The sequence below is a fragment of the Mirounga leonina genome, unplaced genomic scaffold (assembly GCF_011800145.1).
Source record: "Mirounga leonina isolate KUSES-001 unplaced genomic scaffold, KU_Mleo_1.0 Mir_169, whole genome shotgun sequence".
Lineage (NCBI taxonomy): Eukaryota > Metazoa > Chordata > Mammalia > Carnivora > Phocidae > Mirounga > Mirounga leonina.
The window spans coordinates 5,788,451-5,805,526 of record NW_023270431.1 but is presented as its reverse complement, the minus strand read 5'-3'; the positions used below and the strand labels follow the sequence as shown (position 1 = coordinate 5,805,526).

The 17,076-nt window shown below is 36.2% G+C and overlaps 1 pseudogene; it reads right to left on the bottom strand.

Moving 5' to 3' along the window:
• LOC118017291 overlaps positions 1–12,665 on the bottom strand; it is a 31,587-nt pseudogene extending 18,922 nt beyond the window's left edge.
• Between the last annotated feature and the right edge of the window lie 4,411 nt (positions 12,666–17,076).

Genomic DNA, 17,076 nt, shown 5'->3' with positions numbered 1-17,076 from the left:
GTCAAGGATGTTTTTGAATATCGTGAAATTGAGATGATTATTAGCTATGCAAATGGAAATGTCAGATTGTTAGTTGCATACCACAGTGTGGAGTTCAGGTGAGAAATCTGAATAGAAATATAAATTTGAGTGCCTGGGGTCTCAGTCAGTTAAGTATCTGACTCTTGATTTCGGCTCGGCACCGGCTTCCGTGCTGAGCGGGGAGTCTGCTTGAGATTCTCTCTCTCCCTCTGACTCTGCCCCTGTCTCCCACCACACCCCACACCCCCAGCACATGCATGCTCTCTTGCTCTCTAAAAAAAGATATATATTTGAGAACATTTACTTGGCATTTAAATTCATGAACCCAGAGGAAATCATTAAGGCAATGGGTATAGAAATGGTAAAAGGAAGAAGTTCAAGGTATGTTTAGAAGTTGAGAAGGTACTGGCAAATGAAATGAGACTGAAAAAGAGCAGACAGCAATGTAGGGAGAAAACCAGGAGAAACAAATGTCCTAGTATCCAAGTGAAGAGACATATAAAGGGGTGGGAAGGATCCAGGGACAAAATTAAACAGTGAATTTAGCAACATGGAGATTACTTGTGACTTTAGTATCTTTTGTTGCTGTTGTTCAGTTTGTTTGTTTTTTTACTGAACATAATTTTTGCCAAAATTCAGGAAATATTCAATGATATTAGTAATACACATTGTAAATAAGTTGAACAAACAATATAACACCATTTGTGGGCAAACATAACATATGCTTATAGAAATTATACTGATTTTTTTTGGTTATGCTTATCCTGAGATAATCCTCAAAGAGTAACTGTTCAAATTATGTTAAAAAATGGCAATGTTATTAAAATTATTTACTGCCTCTTAATATAACCAACCTAAGATATAATATTTAAATTTTATCTCACTATTTTGTAAATCTTTTGTAATGTTTAATCTTGACTAGTAAATTTTTAGTTCCTCCAGGTCATTAAAAATGACCATTATTTATTTATTTATTTATTTTTATTTATTATTATTTTTTTAAGATTTTATTTATTTGACAGAGAGGGACACAGTGAGACAGGGAACACAAGCAGGGGGAGTGGGAAAGGGAGAAGCAGGCCTCCCCAGAGCAGGAAGCCCAATGCGGGGCTCAATCCCAGGACCCAGGGATCATGACCTGAGCCGAAGGCAGACGCTTAACAACTGAGCCACCCAGGTGCCCCCAAAATGACCATTATTTATTGAATCCCACCAAGAGCCAAGAACTTTACATGGATTTTGTAATTTATAGCTCAACAGGGGTTTTATCATCATCATTTTCAAGGGGAAAACTGATCTAAACTCTTCTGGGTAACAGCATTCTGTATGAAGCTGATACATAACTAATAGAGTAGGAGAGTAAGTTCTCTTGGAACAAAGACAGACTTAATAATTTTGTATTCACATAACATTTGCCTTAATATTTCACTCAACAAAGGTCCTCAGCATGTTTATTGAATTACATTAAAAAACTAAAGCATACCTTGAGATATATAGTTAACTCCAAATCTGGTAATTAGGTAACATACTTTCTGGCAAGAAAAATTAGGAATAGGCAAATATTTTGTGCAAAGTGATCATATTATGTGTGATAAAGTGATATAACAGAAAGCAAATGGGCAGTTTCAGGAATGAAGTTGGCAATTTCCTGAGAATTATTCATGAGAGTAAAATAAATCTATTTTGAAAACATGACTGGTTCTGTTTGACAGAGGCAAAAGAATATTAAATGCAATCTTTAAAGGTAGCCATCTATATAATTTATGCCTGAATTTCATAAGTAAATTTACTGCTATGTTGGTTTAAAATTACTTAGTCAAAATTCAAAATCAACAGATAATAAATAACATCAAGAATTGCTAGCATTTTTAATTGGATAAAATTAGAAATTCAGTGAATTTCATTTTATTTTTTATAAACTTTTTTAAAAATTCCAGTATGGTTAATGTACAGTGTTATATTAGTTTCGGGTGTACAATATAGTGATTCAGTAATTCCATGCATTACTCAGTGCCCATCAAAATAAGTGTACTCTTAAACCCCTTTGCCTATTTCACCCATTCCCCTCTGGTAACCACCAGTTTGTCCATTTTTTTTTCTCTTTTTTTCTTTGTTTTGTATCTTAAATTTTACATATATATTAAATCATATGGTATTTGTCTTTGACTGACTTATTTCAGTTTCAAGCTTTCATTTTTTTTATGGCTGAGTAATATTCCATTATGTATATATACCACATCATCTTTATCCATTCATCTATTGATGGACACTTGGGTTGCTTCCATATTTTGGCTATCATAAATAATGCTACAATAAACATAGGGGTGCACATATCCTTTCCAATTAGTGTTTTCCCATTCTTTGGATAAATAGTGGAATTACTGGATTATATGGTAATTTTATTTTTAATTTTTTGAGGAACCTCCATACTGTTTTCCACAGTGGTTGCACCATTTTGCATCCCTACCAACAGTGCATGAGAGTTCCTTTTTCTCTATATCCTTGCCAACACTTGTTGGTTTTTTGGAGTTTTGATTTTAGCCATTATGACAGGTATGAGGTGATATTTCATTGTTGTTGTTGTTGTTGTTGTTTTTTCCCTGATGATTAGTGATATTGAGCATCTTTTCATCTGTATGGCTATTGGCCATATGTATGTCTTCTTTGGAGAAATGTGTGTTTATGTCTTCTGCCTATATTTTAATTGGATTATTTGTTTTTCTGGTGTTGATTTGTACAAGTTCTTTATATATTTTGGATAGTAACCCCTTATCAGATATATCATTTACAAATATCTTATCCCATTTGGTCAGTTGTCTTTTTGTTTTGTTGATTGTTAGAAATTCAATGAATTTTAAATTGTAAAGTACTAAAAATAATCCAATTAATAATTCTAATTGATTTTGACCTTTTTACACAAAGAACTCAATGAATTTTTTATTATAATTTTTTGGACATCATAGCCTACTATTTCCTTATATTTTATAAGCTATTTATTCAAACTATTAACTAATAAAAGATCATTTTTACTAAGGTAGAAACTTTTAGTGTTCTTGATTGTATTAAAATCTTTTAAATATGTAATTTATTGAAATAATTATAAAGACATTTTCTTTTCCCTATAATAACGTCCCTTTACTGTTTTACAATTTAAAAGTTGCAGCAAATATTTTAGCATGTCATGTGGCTATAAAAATCATATTATTTGGCTTATATTTAACTTGGTTAAATAAATATTCTACATACATTTTGGCAGAGTATCATTATAAAAAAGCCATTTCTAGATCATTTCTATATCAATATGATTCCAGCATTTCCTGGTATGAGTTTCTTCAGTGAACATTTTTTTCTGTGGTATGACATAAATATAGAAGATGATTATAAAAGTACTATACTTAGTGAATTGGTACTAAAGATCTTAAATATCTTTTGATTCTGATACTTCTAAAATGGATTCCTTAACTTTTTTTTAACTTTTAAGTTATAAAAGCAAGCCCATAAACTTTAGTAAGATAGAGGATAAAAAAATTTGCTTTTTTTTTTCCTTATGTAGCAGAAAATAAGTGAATTAAAGATTTGTTTCAAAGTTGAAGGGATTATTTGGATGCCACAAACCTTTTAACCTACTAGTGTTTTCCAGTATATTTTTGGGTATGTGTAAACATCTTCAGGTCCTCTCTGCTGAGTGTCCTCATTCATGTATACATTTGTTCCATCATTAAACATAGATTTATTGAGCACCAACTACTGGCCAGGACACTGGACATAACAGTCACCCAGGCAGAAGTCCTACCATCATGGATCTAATATTTTCGTTGTAGAGAACAGTTACACTAAAGAAGAAAAAACAGATAATATGTTAGATGAGAGCAGGTCTTATGAAACACTATAAAAGATATAAATGGGGATAGGTAGTGGTGGGGAGGCTGGAATATTAAATGAGAAGGTCACATTTGGCCTCTCTGTGTAAAAAAGAAGACAAAAGAAGGAGAGTTGTGTGCCAGTCTGGAAACACTTATTTTATCATGTACCAGGCACTATATAATGCTTTGCATCCATGAACACATCTAATTCTCATAGTCAGCTTGTGAGCTAGGTAATAACTCCATTTTACAGATGAGGAAACTGAGGCACAGAGAGGACTGCTATTTGTCCAAGGTTGTAGGCTATTAACAAGATTAAACCCAGGCAGCTATTTCCAGATTCTGTGTTTAAACAAGACCAAAACATGCCAGGTATGGGAAACCACAAGGGCAAATGTCTGAGATGTGCAGGTGTTTGGTGTGTTGGTAAAGCAGCCCTGAGGATGGTGTGGGTGGATGGAGTTGGCAGGGTGTTGGAAGGAGAGGGGATAATGTGAGACTGGAGTGGGGGATGAGTGGGATGCAGATCATATGGGACCTTGTGGATCTGAGGACTGTGTGAGAGGCAGTCATTTAAAGCTTGATAATTAATAAGGATTTATGCTATGAACTTGGCTAATGTGTGTGCTTCCAATCAAAGACATTTCATAGGGCAGGGAAAAATGGCAAGAAAACAAAAATAATCAAAAAGAAAGGAGGGGAGCCTGGGTGGCTCAGTTGCTTAAGCAGCTGACTCTTGATTTGGGATCAGGTCATAATCTCAGAGTCCTGGGATGGAGCCCTGTGTTGGGCTCCGTGCTCAGTGCTGAGTCTGCTTAAGGATTCTCTCTCCCTCTGCTCCTCCCCCCACCCAGCTCTCTCTCTCTCAAATAAATAAATAAGCCCTTAAAAAAAAAAAAAAAGGAAACTATATAAAAACTCTCAGGCTAATTTTTGCAATCATAATGTAGCTTTTAAATATCACCCTAATACATCCTATTCTCCTTATTCCATTCTTTTTTTCTCGAGTGTACTTATCACTGTCTAACGTAACAATATGTTTTTAATAGATTTTATTTTTAAAAGTTTTACCTTCACAGCAAAATTGAATGGAAAATACAGAGAGTTTCTATGTTACCCCCCCCCATATACACAGCGTGTCCCGCTGTTAATATCCCCACACCAGAAGGTACATTGGTTACAACTGATTAACCTGATTGACACATTGTTGTTAACCTATGTAGACAATTTATATTAGGGTGACATTTTATTCTTTTTTTATCTCCTGACTTCCCCCACTAGAATATAAGATCCATGAGGTCAAAGAGTATATCTGGTTCACTGCCTTATCTGCAGTGCCTGAAAGAACACTTCTCAAATAATTGATACTCAAAAATTATTTAGGAATTAATTACTTAATTCAAACAGGACCTTTGTTACCAGGAAAGATCACTTAAGTCAATCTGGCAAATGTGGTCTTTTTCAAAACACTGACATGTCGATTTTTGAGGCTAGTTGAGTCTAATGGTGCAGCAGTCCCTACTGCACCCCGTGTTTATTCAGTAATTTTTTACTGATAATGAAGGCTAGTTGGAAGAAAGGCAGGCAGGGACAAGGGGCCCCCATTCTAAGTAAAAAGACCCCATCCTGTTATTCTAGGCTTTGCTCAATGGCCCAGGTGTAAGTCTTCCTACCGGGAGGACTTACAACTTGTATGTGATAGAAAGGAAGGGAATGGCCTTGGGCGTCCTAACCCAGGCCCACGGGCCAGCCCAACAGCCAGTGGGATATTTAAACGGGGCTTGATCTAGGGGCCTGTGGCTGGCCAGCATGCCTTAGGGCAGTGGTCGCCTCCGCCCTCTTGATCCCCAAGGCTTGGAAACACCACCTTGGGTGGAGCCCTCCACCCTTTCCCACGTGAACGACTGACTATCTGATAGGTAGATGAGCACGTGGACAAAATCCTGATTGGGTGACAGGCGTGTGGAGGGTTAATCAGATCAAAACAGACCACACCAAAGAGCCCATAAAACCCTCCGGATTTAAACACCAAATCAGCAACCCTCTCCGGTCTCTTCCCTGTTTGGGAGCTTTGTACCATTGCTGAATAAACTTTGCCTTACTCTCAATAAACTTTGCTTTGCTGCCCACCACTCTTCATCTGGTCAACCTCTTCATTCTTTGAAGTGGTGTGACCAAGAACCATGGGCACTAAAGGAAAAGAAATCCTGTAACACGGCATGCCTGCAGCGAGCCAGTCACACTTTTAGAGGCATATCTTGAGGGACGCCGCAGTGGTAAAAAAGTAAAGATGCACCCTTGAGTTGTGTGTTAGTATTCTAGTAGACTAGCTCTCACTCTAGAAGTTGGACCTTGTGTCAACTCTCTCAGTCTCAGTATTTTGGTTTTTGATAGCAAGCAATGAATTGTTCAACAGCAAGCCCTAGAATATTTGCTGGTGATATAAACTCATTTGTGCATCAGTATGCTTATTTTTAAGATTCATTTTTTTTATACTTCCTAAAGATGTTGCAATTGCACATCTTAGATTTTCTGGGACACGCTTGGCAGTAATATCTGCCTCCGTGTGTTCTTAAATATGTCAGTACTTGTTAGAACCTGCATGCTAATTTTTTTTCTTCTGAAATTAGGTCACTACACAAATAGTCACAATCTCAATGTCTGAGAATGTCGCGCTCCTTCATTATCACCAACAAACTTTAGTCAGACAATGACTCTAAGGCAGGAGAGAAACTGGTAGCCTATTGTCCTCAAAGAATTTATTTAGATTCCAAATGCTTTTCACACAGAGGGGGGATTTCCTAGGCATCTGGAAAATCTACCTCTGTTATTTGGCATACTTTTCCTGTAATACTTTTACAAGCTGTAACTGCTCCAGGTGAAAAAATTTCTTAATCACTGTTACGTGTTTTCTACTAGAAGGCCTACAGTATTCATTGCCACTGTTAATAAAATAATCAAGAGAAATAATTCAAAAAGTTGAAATTAGCAACCTACTTACAAAGACGACAAGGAATTTATTCCTATTTATTAAAAGAAAAATACAGATCTCTTTTTAAATGGCTTGCTTTTAAAAATATGTTTCAAACTGACATGCTTATACAACTATTTTAGTCTTAATTATTTTTCAGAGTAAAAACAAAACTGAATAGGTGAAGCAGATAGTAAACTAGAGAGCTTTTGGGAGGGAAACTTGTAGGACTCTCTAAAAGGTGAAATAAACTTTATAATATCAAGATCAAATTGTTGACTTAATGGTAAATCCTAGGGTATTTAATTCCTCATTAAATTTGGATTTACATTTTTATGGTCTTGGAGGTCATAATTTATTTATGCTGAAGTGTTCGTTTTCCTAAATTGCAGTTCTGTTCTTTCAAGCATAACAATTTGAAAATGCACCTCTTAGCCCTACACTAAATGATGCCAACTGTTTTATCAGTGCTGATTTATTTTTATTATTACTATAGTTAGTTATTCCATCAAGTCTAGAAAGATTCTTTGAACCATACAAGTCTGGTTCTTATTGTGATGCTTGCACTTCAGACGTATTTGTATATTCATGGCACATTGCAGGAGTTATAAACCTGAAGAACTTTGGAGCATAAAGTACTCATTCAATGCAATGTCATTATTTTAAAAATGCAGAATCAAAGGACTAGAAACTGAAGATCATTTCCAAGGGGCATGTAGCTAGTAAGAGCGAGAAGTAGGGAGTATAACCTAAGGCTCAAGCTCTGAGGCCAGTGCCCTGACTACACAAGGTTGTATTTCCAATGACTGTTGCCATTACTTCCGATACTTATTTCTCTGGTCTACAGCAGGGGTCACAAGTTTTTTCTTTTAAATGCCAGATAGTAAATGTTTTAAGCTTGTGGACCATACAGTCTTTGTCACAAACCTTCATTTCTGTAGTTGCAGCTTGAAAGCAGCCATAGACAAGGCACTCACACAAAAATGAGTAGGGCTGTGTTCTAATAAAACTTTATAAAAAATAAAATTCAAGGGACGCCTGGGTGGCTCAGTCGGTTAAGTGTCCATCTTCAACTCAGATCATGATGCCAGGGTCCTGGGATGGAGTCCTGCATCGGGCTCCCTGCTTCTCCCTCTGCCTGCCACTCCCACTGCTTGTGCTCTGTCTGACAAATAAACAAACAAATAAATAAATAATCTTTACAATAGCAAGAGCTGGTCCTATTAAAAAAAAGTAAAAAAATAAAATTCGAATTTCATATAGTGTTCATGTATTACAAAATAGTATTCTTCTTTTGAGTCATCTCAACCACTTGACAATTCAAAAACTATTATGAATTCATGGACTGTATGATAATAAGCGGTGGGCCAGATTTGGCCCTTGAACCTTAGTTTGCCAACCCCTGGTATAGAACAAAGGTAGGGATGTTTTAATCTGTAGACAAACAGGATATCTCCTGAGAAAATTTTAAATTTCCATTTAAATTTAGATCGTCCTTTTAAATTGCTAATTTTACTAATGCACATGTTAATATGTTAGTACCTATAAATTTAATTTATAAACAAAAATATGCACATTTATTGAAAGTGTCCTCAATTATTTTTAACAAATAAGGAGTTGCAATAAAAGACATTTAAAATCCACTGGTCCAAAACAAATGAGCAAAGGGGAAAAAAGAGAGAGAGAGAGAGAGAGGCAAATCAAGAAACAGACTCTTAACTATAGAGAACAAACTGATGGTTACCAGAGGGTAAGGGGGTGGAGGGATGGAGATTAAGGAGGGCACTTGTGATGAGCATTGGGTGATGTAGGGAAGTGTTGAACCACTGTATTGTACACCTGAAACTAATATTACACTGCATGTCAACTAACTGGAATTTAAACTAAAAAATATTTAAAAATAAATAAATAAAATCCACTGGTCCAGATAACAGTAATCGGAAACTACCAAGGGAAATTTAATAAGAATATGCATATATAATCTTGATGAGTACAGGATGGGAATTCTCTGATATATAAAATAGAGTTAATTCCACTACTTCCACAAAGTTGTATCAATTAAAGTGTTAGAGGTCAAGCGCCAATATAGTGCTTGGGACTTACTAGATACTAAATAATAATTAGTACTATTATATTTCATGTGATAATAGCTCATGAGTAAAAAGTAGATACTCAGCCAGACATAATAAAAAGGACTGAATTAATCTTAAAGAAAATACTGAAAAATAACACCACATGTACTCCACACTTTTATAATGCTTTACAATTTTCAAAGCACTATCAATTGTATTTTTTTTTAATTTTATTTATTTATTCATGAGAGACAGAGAGAGAGAGAGAGAGGCAGAGGGAGAAGCAGGCTCCCAAGGAGCAGGGAGCCCGATGCGGGACTCGATCCCAGGACCCTGAGATCATGACCTGAGCCGAAGGCAGACGCCCAACCATCTGAGCCACCCAGGCGCCCTCAATTGTATTTATTTTAAATTTGGTCTTCTAACTTCTACTGGTTAAGGGAGATGATAAACCACAATTCCACTTTTGGCTTGTTCCACCACTCATAATGAGAGGAATATTGAGAACCTGAGCACAAACAGGAGAGTGAGTTTTCTGTTACTTAATAACTTGAGAAAGGGTTAAGGGACCTGAGGATGTTTGACCTAGAAAAGAAAAGCTTTAGTGTAGAGGGGATGATGCTAAAAAAATTTTTAAGATTTCCACATGAAAGAGAGCATATAGACAGATTTTTTTATTACCCTGAAGAGAGAACTGGAACCAAAAGGAAACAGCTTTAGACAAAATGCAAAGAAGGATTTGTAATGTTGGAATAGTATAACTATGGAATTGTCAATCCTTGATAGAATGAGTTTTTCCTAGAACCTGTAAACAACCTGTTAAAGAGGAGATTTTCATGAAAGAAGTAAAGTTGTACTGGGTTTCTTTAATAGCCCTTTCCATCCCTAAAAAAAAAAAAAAAAAAAAATACTACTACTAACCCTGCATATTTTTAAGATCATGGGTTATAAAACTCTTATTTAGACACTGAATTTATGTACATATAATGTTATTATGATTTTCAAATGTTTTACTTTAAAATTCTGGCTCAATGTAACTCCTCGGTTTTACTCTGACTCAAAAACTCTGCCAGTATCTTTGAGCAAATCATGGTAAACAGATTTAAAATGTCTTTCACTTTAAACTTAAATTGTTCCTGCATTTAAGATTGACAAGTAGGCAAAATAAGATTGTTTCCTATGAATTATCTTACTAGAGCTGCCAAATGCCCTTTTAAAATATCATTTTTCAAAAGATGATGATATAAATTGGGGCATATCACAGAAGGAGCCTATGCATATTCATACAGGTGATGCTACTTTCATGAGACATTTGCACTTGAAGTAAAGCCTTGTGCCAGGTCTAACTCCTTTGATCTCAAATCATTTATAATGTAGCTTTCACTTTATAAAAGGGAGATTGTGTTAATTAATCCACCAGTTTTTGATGCAAAATAAGACAACACATTTAACCAACATACCATATTTTATATGTTTTGCACAATTTGGATTAACTGTGTTCTGTAAATGCTCTTAATTGTGCAAATGATCTAACAGAACAATAAACCTTGGCTTTCTCATTAGGTCTACATTTATTTAGATGGATTTATTATATGGAAAATTTACATCATTCTAGCCTACCAATGCAAATGAAAATATGAGCAGATCCATGATACTCAGTTTCATGCTGGGTTGTGTTATTTTCATTGGTGTGTTGCTGGCAGGAATTGAAAAGAAGCAGATTTTGTCTGTTGGTTTTTGGCTGTCATATGAATCATTCCCAAAGAATGAGCCCTTAGCTAAGGATTGGTGAGGACTAGAGAAAGGATCGTGGGGACTCTGCTTTCTTCTTTACCTTTTCACTGTGAAATTTATTGCTTTCCACACAAAAAAAGTAGCAAATGGTGATTTATTTCCACAGGATAGAGGACATTACGTATTTTCCTGTTCTCCAGCCATGTTTTTAAAATTTATTTTGAGAAATCCATCTTTAGTTATAAAATATTGATTAATGGCAATGGTTACATGTTTGTATGATTTGAGGATGATGACAAAGCTGAGGCACTCAGGAGATCTCTCTAAGTTTAAAATGAAATCAGACAGTGCAAGTACATTAGCTATTTCGTAATGAATGCTTGGTATGTTTTCTCCAATAGGTATGCCATATTAAAGGTATTTTTTTAACAGAAAGAAATTTATATTTAAGTATATATTTTTCTGAGAAAATATTTGATTGCCGAAATTAATTTTCATGTTTATATATTTTATATTTATATATATTTTATATTTAACAATGACCATGTTGGTCACTTCTATTTTATCTGAGCCTATTTATAGTATTTCTCTTAGAATGAAATAAATGACAATTTTTCAAAGAAAGCAAATGAAGTATTTCTGAAGGAAGGGCTGTAAAGTAGCCCTCAAATACTTTTCATGGTGACAAGATTGTCTTTCTTAAAAATTCCCCACTTGCTGCATTTCTTTGTCTATCCTTTATATATAATGTAAATAATGTTTCTAGCTTCTTTTTTTTTAAAGATTATTTATTTATTTATATGGGTGGGGAGGGCCAGCGGAAGAGAGAAAGAATCTGCAGCCGACTCTGAGCTGAGCATGGAGCCCCTGCGGGTCTGGATCCCATGACCCTGAGATCATGACCTGAGCAGAAATCAAGAGTTGGATGCTCAGCCAACTGAGCCACCCAGGCTCCCCTGTTTCTAGCTTCTTAACGCTAATCATGTATTAAGTATTGTACATAAATGAACTTGTTTGAGCAACATAATGACTCTCTTTACTGAGGAAGAATAGGAGGCTCAGAGAGGTAAATGACTTGCTAATAATCACACAGATAGTAAACAGCAGAGCTGGGACTTGAACCAAAGAAGTTCGATCCCAAACTCAACACTCTTCACCCTTAAACCATACTACTCACATATTGGAATCATTTTGTTGGATTTGTCCTTAGGAGGCATAATCTCATATGATTTCCTTGTATCACAAAATCATGCAATAATCCAAAAAGGATAAATAAATTTTACTTTTAGTTTTAAAGAACTTCAAATAAATAATCTTTGTTCTCCATGAAGAAAAATGACCCGCAGTCCTCTATAGGGGGAGCACTCAATGTACCTGACACTTCAGAATGAGTTTCCTCTTTGGGTTCCTCTCACAGTTATTTCTTAAATTATTTTTTCTCAAATTTTCAAACATTTGAGATGCCTTCAAATTCCCTTTCATTATGGCAATAGTAATAATAATTTTTTAGACAAGAAAATACTGTTTGAAAGTGAGAGGGTATTGTTTTACCTTATTAGAAACGGTTTTATATATTATCATGATTCATTAATGTGGTTCATTGTAATTTTTCCAAAGTACTATGTGACGCTCATCTTTTTTTGAAGGGTGGAAGATGAAATAAAAGAATATGTGGGGATGCTGCCTGAGATTATTTGAGGCATTCTATTGGATTTACCGAACCTGGCTATTCAAGCAGCATTCTAAGAATTCAAATATAGGGGGCCCGTAGGCGGAGGGAAACATTAAAATATTGTAATGCCCAGCTTTGTACATTCAATTACAAATTACCTTTGAACAAGTCAAAGTAATAATTATTGAGTGTGTAGAACTTCTGGAATCTACACAGACATTCTCATTTGATGCACAAAAGTGATCTGAGGAGTAACCAGGAACAGTGGTGTCAACAGTTCTCTGTCCACTTTTTACTCTGTCTACTGCTACCACACGTACCCACACCACCATCAACTCTAAAGTCCCTGATATTTTCCTGCCTGATCTCCCTACTTTCCTGCCTGATCTCCCCACTCCCTCCTTACTCTTGTCTCCCTGAGAGCCATTTTCTACATGGAAGCCAAGCGTCATCTTTTCAAAATCAGAATACCTAACTCATTGCTTTAGACCCTCTGGAATTTCCCATTGAACAGAAATGGAAATTTACAGATTTTAACCTGGGCCGCAAGGCACTGCATGCAACGTGATCCTGACTTCCATTCTGGTTTTACCTGGTGCTGTTCTCTGTTCTCTCTTGTGTTCACTACACCCTGGCTCTGTGGCCACCTCTCTCTTTCCAACAGGCAGAACTTACCTTGGGGCTTCTGCATTTGTTCCCCAGCAGGGGAATTCCTCTCCTGGAACTCTCATCATTCAGGTTTCGAATTTAGTGTCACCACTGAGGGAGGCTCCTTTGCCCTCCAGCATCTAAAATAGCTATTCTTGAGGAATGCCTGGGTGGCTCAGTCAGTTAGGCATCTGCCTTCAGCTCAGGTCATGATCCCAGGGTCTTGAGATCAAGCCCCGCATCAGGCTCCCTGCTCAGCGGGGAGCCTGCTTCCCCCTCTCCCCCTGCCCCTCTCCTTGCTTGTGCATGCACGTACACTCTCTCAAATAAATAAGTAAAATCTTTTTAAAAATAAAATAAAACAGCTATTCTTCCCCCCCCCCACCCTTGCCCACTCACACATTCTAGGATTTTTAGATCTTAGAGTGTTAATCACTTTCTGCAGACATTTTCTTTATATATTGAGGATTTGGGTGGTGGTGGGGGCGAGGTGGTCATTCCAATCTATAAGAGTTTTCTATCTATCTCTATTAGACTAGGAATGTTCTCTCTGATTTGTTGTTGACTTTTCAGTGCCCAGCAGAGAGTGGCTGCTAAATAACTATTCAGTGAACTGAACTGTTGAATCGTTCCCATTTCAAAAAGTCTCCACAATAATTTCTGTGAAGTTGCAGGACAGGCATTACCAGAGTGGGGAAATGTCAAAATTGTTCTTTTACCTAAAGCTTGATCGCCAGTGTGAGGCCAGCCTAAGTAGAGGACAAGGCTGGTTGTAGTCAGTTTTTTCCATTTAGATACCCTTTGTGTTTTTTTTTTTTATTGGTTTGATTATTTAGGTAGCATCTGTTCCAATTTCATAGTTAAAAAATAATAATTTATTTTCTAGTGCTGGACTTTTCACACTTGTACAGTTTTTGTAGGAACTTGCGTTCTCAGAAGAATTATGGTGGTTGGGCAAATGCTTGAGGATTTACCAAAACAATAAACAGGTTAACACTACTGTGAGGGTGCACATCTGTACTACTCGGTTAAGAAAAATGCATAATTTGGAACTTGAACTACCTCTCCCTGTAACCCTGGCTGGCTGTTGCAGTTACATCTGGACTTTCTTAATGGAAGAAGAGCTTGAATTTCCTACAAGTTTATCCTAAAAACAGTTATTAAGAAGGGATTTCTATTTCTATATCAAAATATATGGCAGTTTATAAACTCACACAAATGATGGTCAGTTCTATATCGATTGACAGTAGGATAATCTTAACCTTATATATCATAAGATGCCACTCTTTACAAATGGTATTTAACAGACTTATTTGTGCTTTGACTTTAGAATTGATGATATAATTAGTAAATACACGCATGGACAGATGCATGCATAGATAGCTTTCTGTGGAAATGAATGCTTAATAAACTAATGATATGTTTAATTCATCATTTTAATTGGAAATTAGTACGGAAATACCACCTCAAAAAATGACAAGCTAGACCAACTTTAAAATCACTAGAATTTAAAGCATGCAGACATATAGGTAGGACATTAGAAATCTGACAGACACAGATGTCTAAAATTATAATTGAAGGACACCCTAAAGCAGAGTAACCAAATTTTTTCCTCCTCATCTCACTTACCCCAGTTTGGATACATTTAAAATAAAAAGAAATTGATGCCAATTGAAAAGCATACATAAGTACTTTTGCTTGTTTTGTTTTTGCTTTGGGAATTGTTATAAATCAAGAATTATCTTAAATAGTATATTTTTAATATCCTTTCTCCCATTTCTTTATTCATGAGAGATTGCTTGAGTACCTATATGTCAACGCCCATCTGCAGAGATGTGATTAAAAAGACACACAGCGCTGGGGAAAATCTGACAGGCAAATGGACCAATATAGGGCTAAATGGTCATTATTACTATCCCGCTGTCAGTAAATAGGGAATACATTTTGAGCTATATTTTCTAGTGATGGGAATGGCTTTTTTGATGATCCCACTTATAATCTCGGACCTAATTTTCTTTGCCAGCAAATGTGGGCATTTGTCAGCAACAGTGTTTGGGTATATGGCCTTTTTTCTAGTCTATGTGATGCCTTCTTATCCAACAATTCCCAAGATTCATTTCCAGCATCCTGTCATTCTTGACATATTCCTGGATCTCCCAGAGTGGGCTCATTGTCTCTCATGTATGCTTCCATAAAGCTCAGCATATTCATGGAATTTTAATACGCCACTTCGTACTTGTTAGTTTATAATTTGGGTTTATGTTTATTCCCCATCTAATTCTCAAAAAGAGATTTCTGGCCTTCTTTAATCTGTGGGATTTTTCATGAAGAGCAAGTGTCCATGTTATTTGCTTTTCCCCAGCCCCTCATTAAATACTTTGTCTTCATGTGACCTATGTAGAACCACCAGAGTCCCTGGGTTAAGTTAGATTGATAGCATATTTTGTTCAAGTAAACCACAGCCCCAACAGCAATTAATCCAAATTTATGCACATTATCTAAATCCATGGTTCTCAGATTGTTGTTCCTGGACCAGCAACATTAGTAGCATCTTGGAACTTTTTAATAATGCAAATACTTGGACCCCAAACCCATCATACTGAATCTGAAACTCTGGAGGTTGGATTCAAAAATCAGATGATTCCAGGGGCGCCTGGGTGGCTCAGTCGTTGGGCGTCTGCCTTTGGCTCAGGTCATGGTCCCGGGGTCCTGGGATGGAGCCCCACATCGGGCTCCCTGCTCCGTGGGAAGCCTGCTTCTCCCTCTCCCACTCCCCTGCTTGTGTTCCTGCTCTCGCTGTCTCTCTCTCTGTCAAATAAATAAATAAAAAATCTTAAAAAAAAAATCAGATGATTCTGATGTCTCCTGAAGTTTGAAACCACCAACCTAGGCTAATCAGAACGACTAACGATATACCGACTATGCCCACCTGTGGGTTTGCATTTACTTACTCACATGACCCTTGCCTATTAAGGAGAGCATCCCCAAATACCCAGCCCTTCTTTCTCTGCTCTGATCCACATAACAAACAGGAAGCAGTACCTCTTGAGGAAACAAAATTACAGTTTTAGCTGAAATAGAATTTTCCTTGTCTCCAAACTTGCTTACCATGGGGTTCATACCATTCTAGGCTCTAATAACAGTGTTTTGCTTTCAAAGGAGGAAACCTCAGACCTCATTCTCTTGTAGTTCTTGCTGAATTGCAGTCTGCAGCTTTGAATAAAGGAGTGAAGAGAAAAGGAACCCATGTGTCTTGAGTACCCACTGCATGATAGAAGTCTATACAAATTATGGTGTCCAGTTGCACATATAAACAAAATAATCTCTAAGTAAAAGACTGGTGCTATCACATACAAAAATAGAAATTCAGTTGGAGCACAAAAGACAGAATGTATAAGATACTTGGAACACTGTCTGGTACAGAGTAAGTGTTCAGTATTTATTAGCTATTTTTATTACCGATCATTTCCTATTTAGAAGAGAATCTAAACTCATAGGAAAAACTGTGGATAAAATCCAAAATAAATACCCCTCTAGCAAAATATATTGACAATATTTAACAATTTTTAGTCACTTCTGAACTGAAAAGGAGAAAAAAGGAAAAAAAAATAAAAGAAAGGTTGTATCTATTCTGTTCTCACTGCAGTTAACATTACAAATTGACCTGTAACAGAAGGATGAAAACGGGCATTACTTATTTTGCATTTGCAAGTGGCAAAGTGAAAGCTTCTAAACATTCCTGTTTTGGAGGCTAGAATTTAACACGTAGTCACGTATTTGAATGGAGAGCAATCCTTAAGTGTAGCTTAATAGACATCTTTTTCTACCTTAATTCTTGTAATAGTTTTTACATAGAGAATTTCAGTTCTCAGCTTCGAAATCCCAAATATCTACGTGGTAGCAGATATAAGCAACTTAAATAATGGAGCTTAAATTTTATAAGGATGATCATATGCACAATTTTGCATGAAGCTGAGAGCCTTCACAATCCTATTGCATATTGTCTCTAGAGCACAAGTCCTGTGAGGGGCAGTACTTTATTTTGTGATATCCGTCATGTCTCCAATACCTAGAAAACTGTCTGACACATAATAG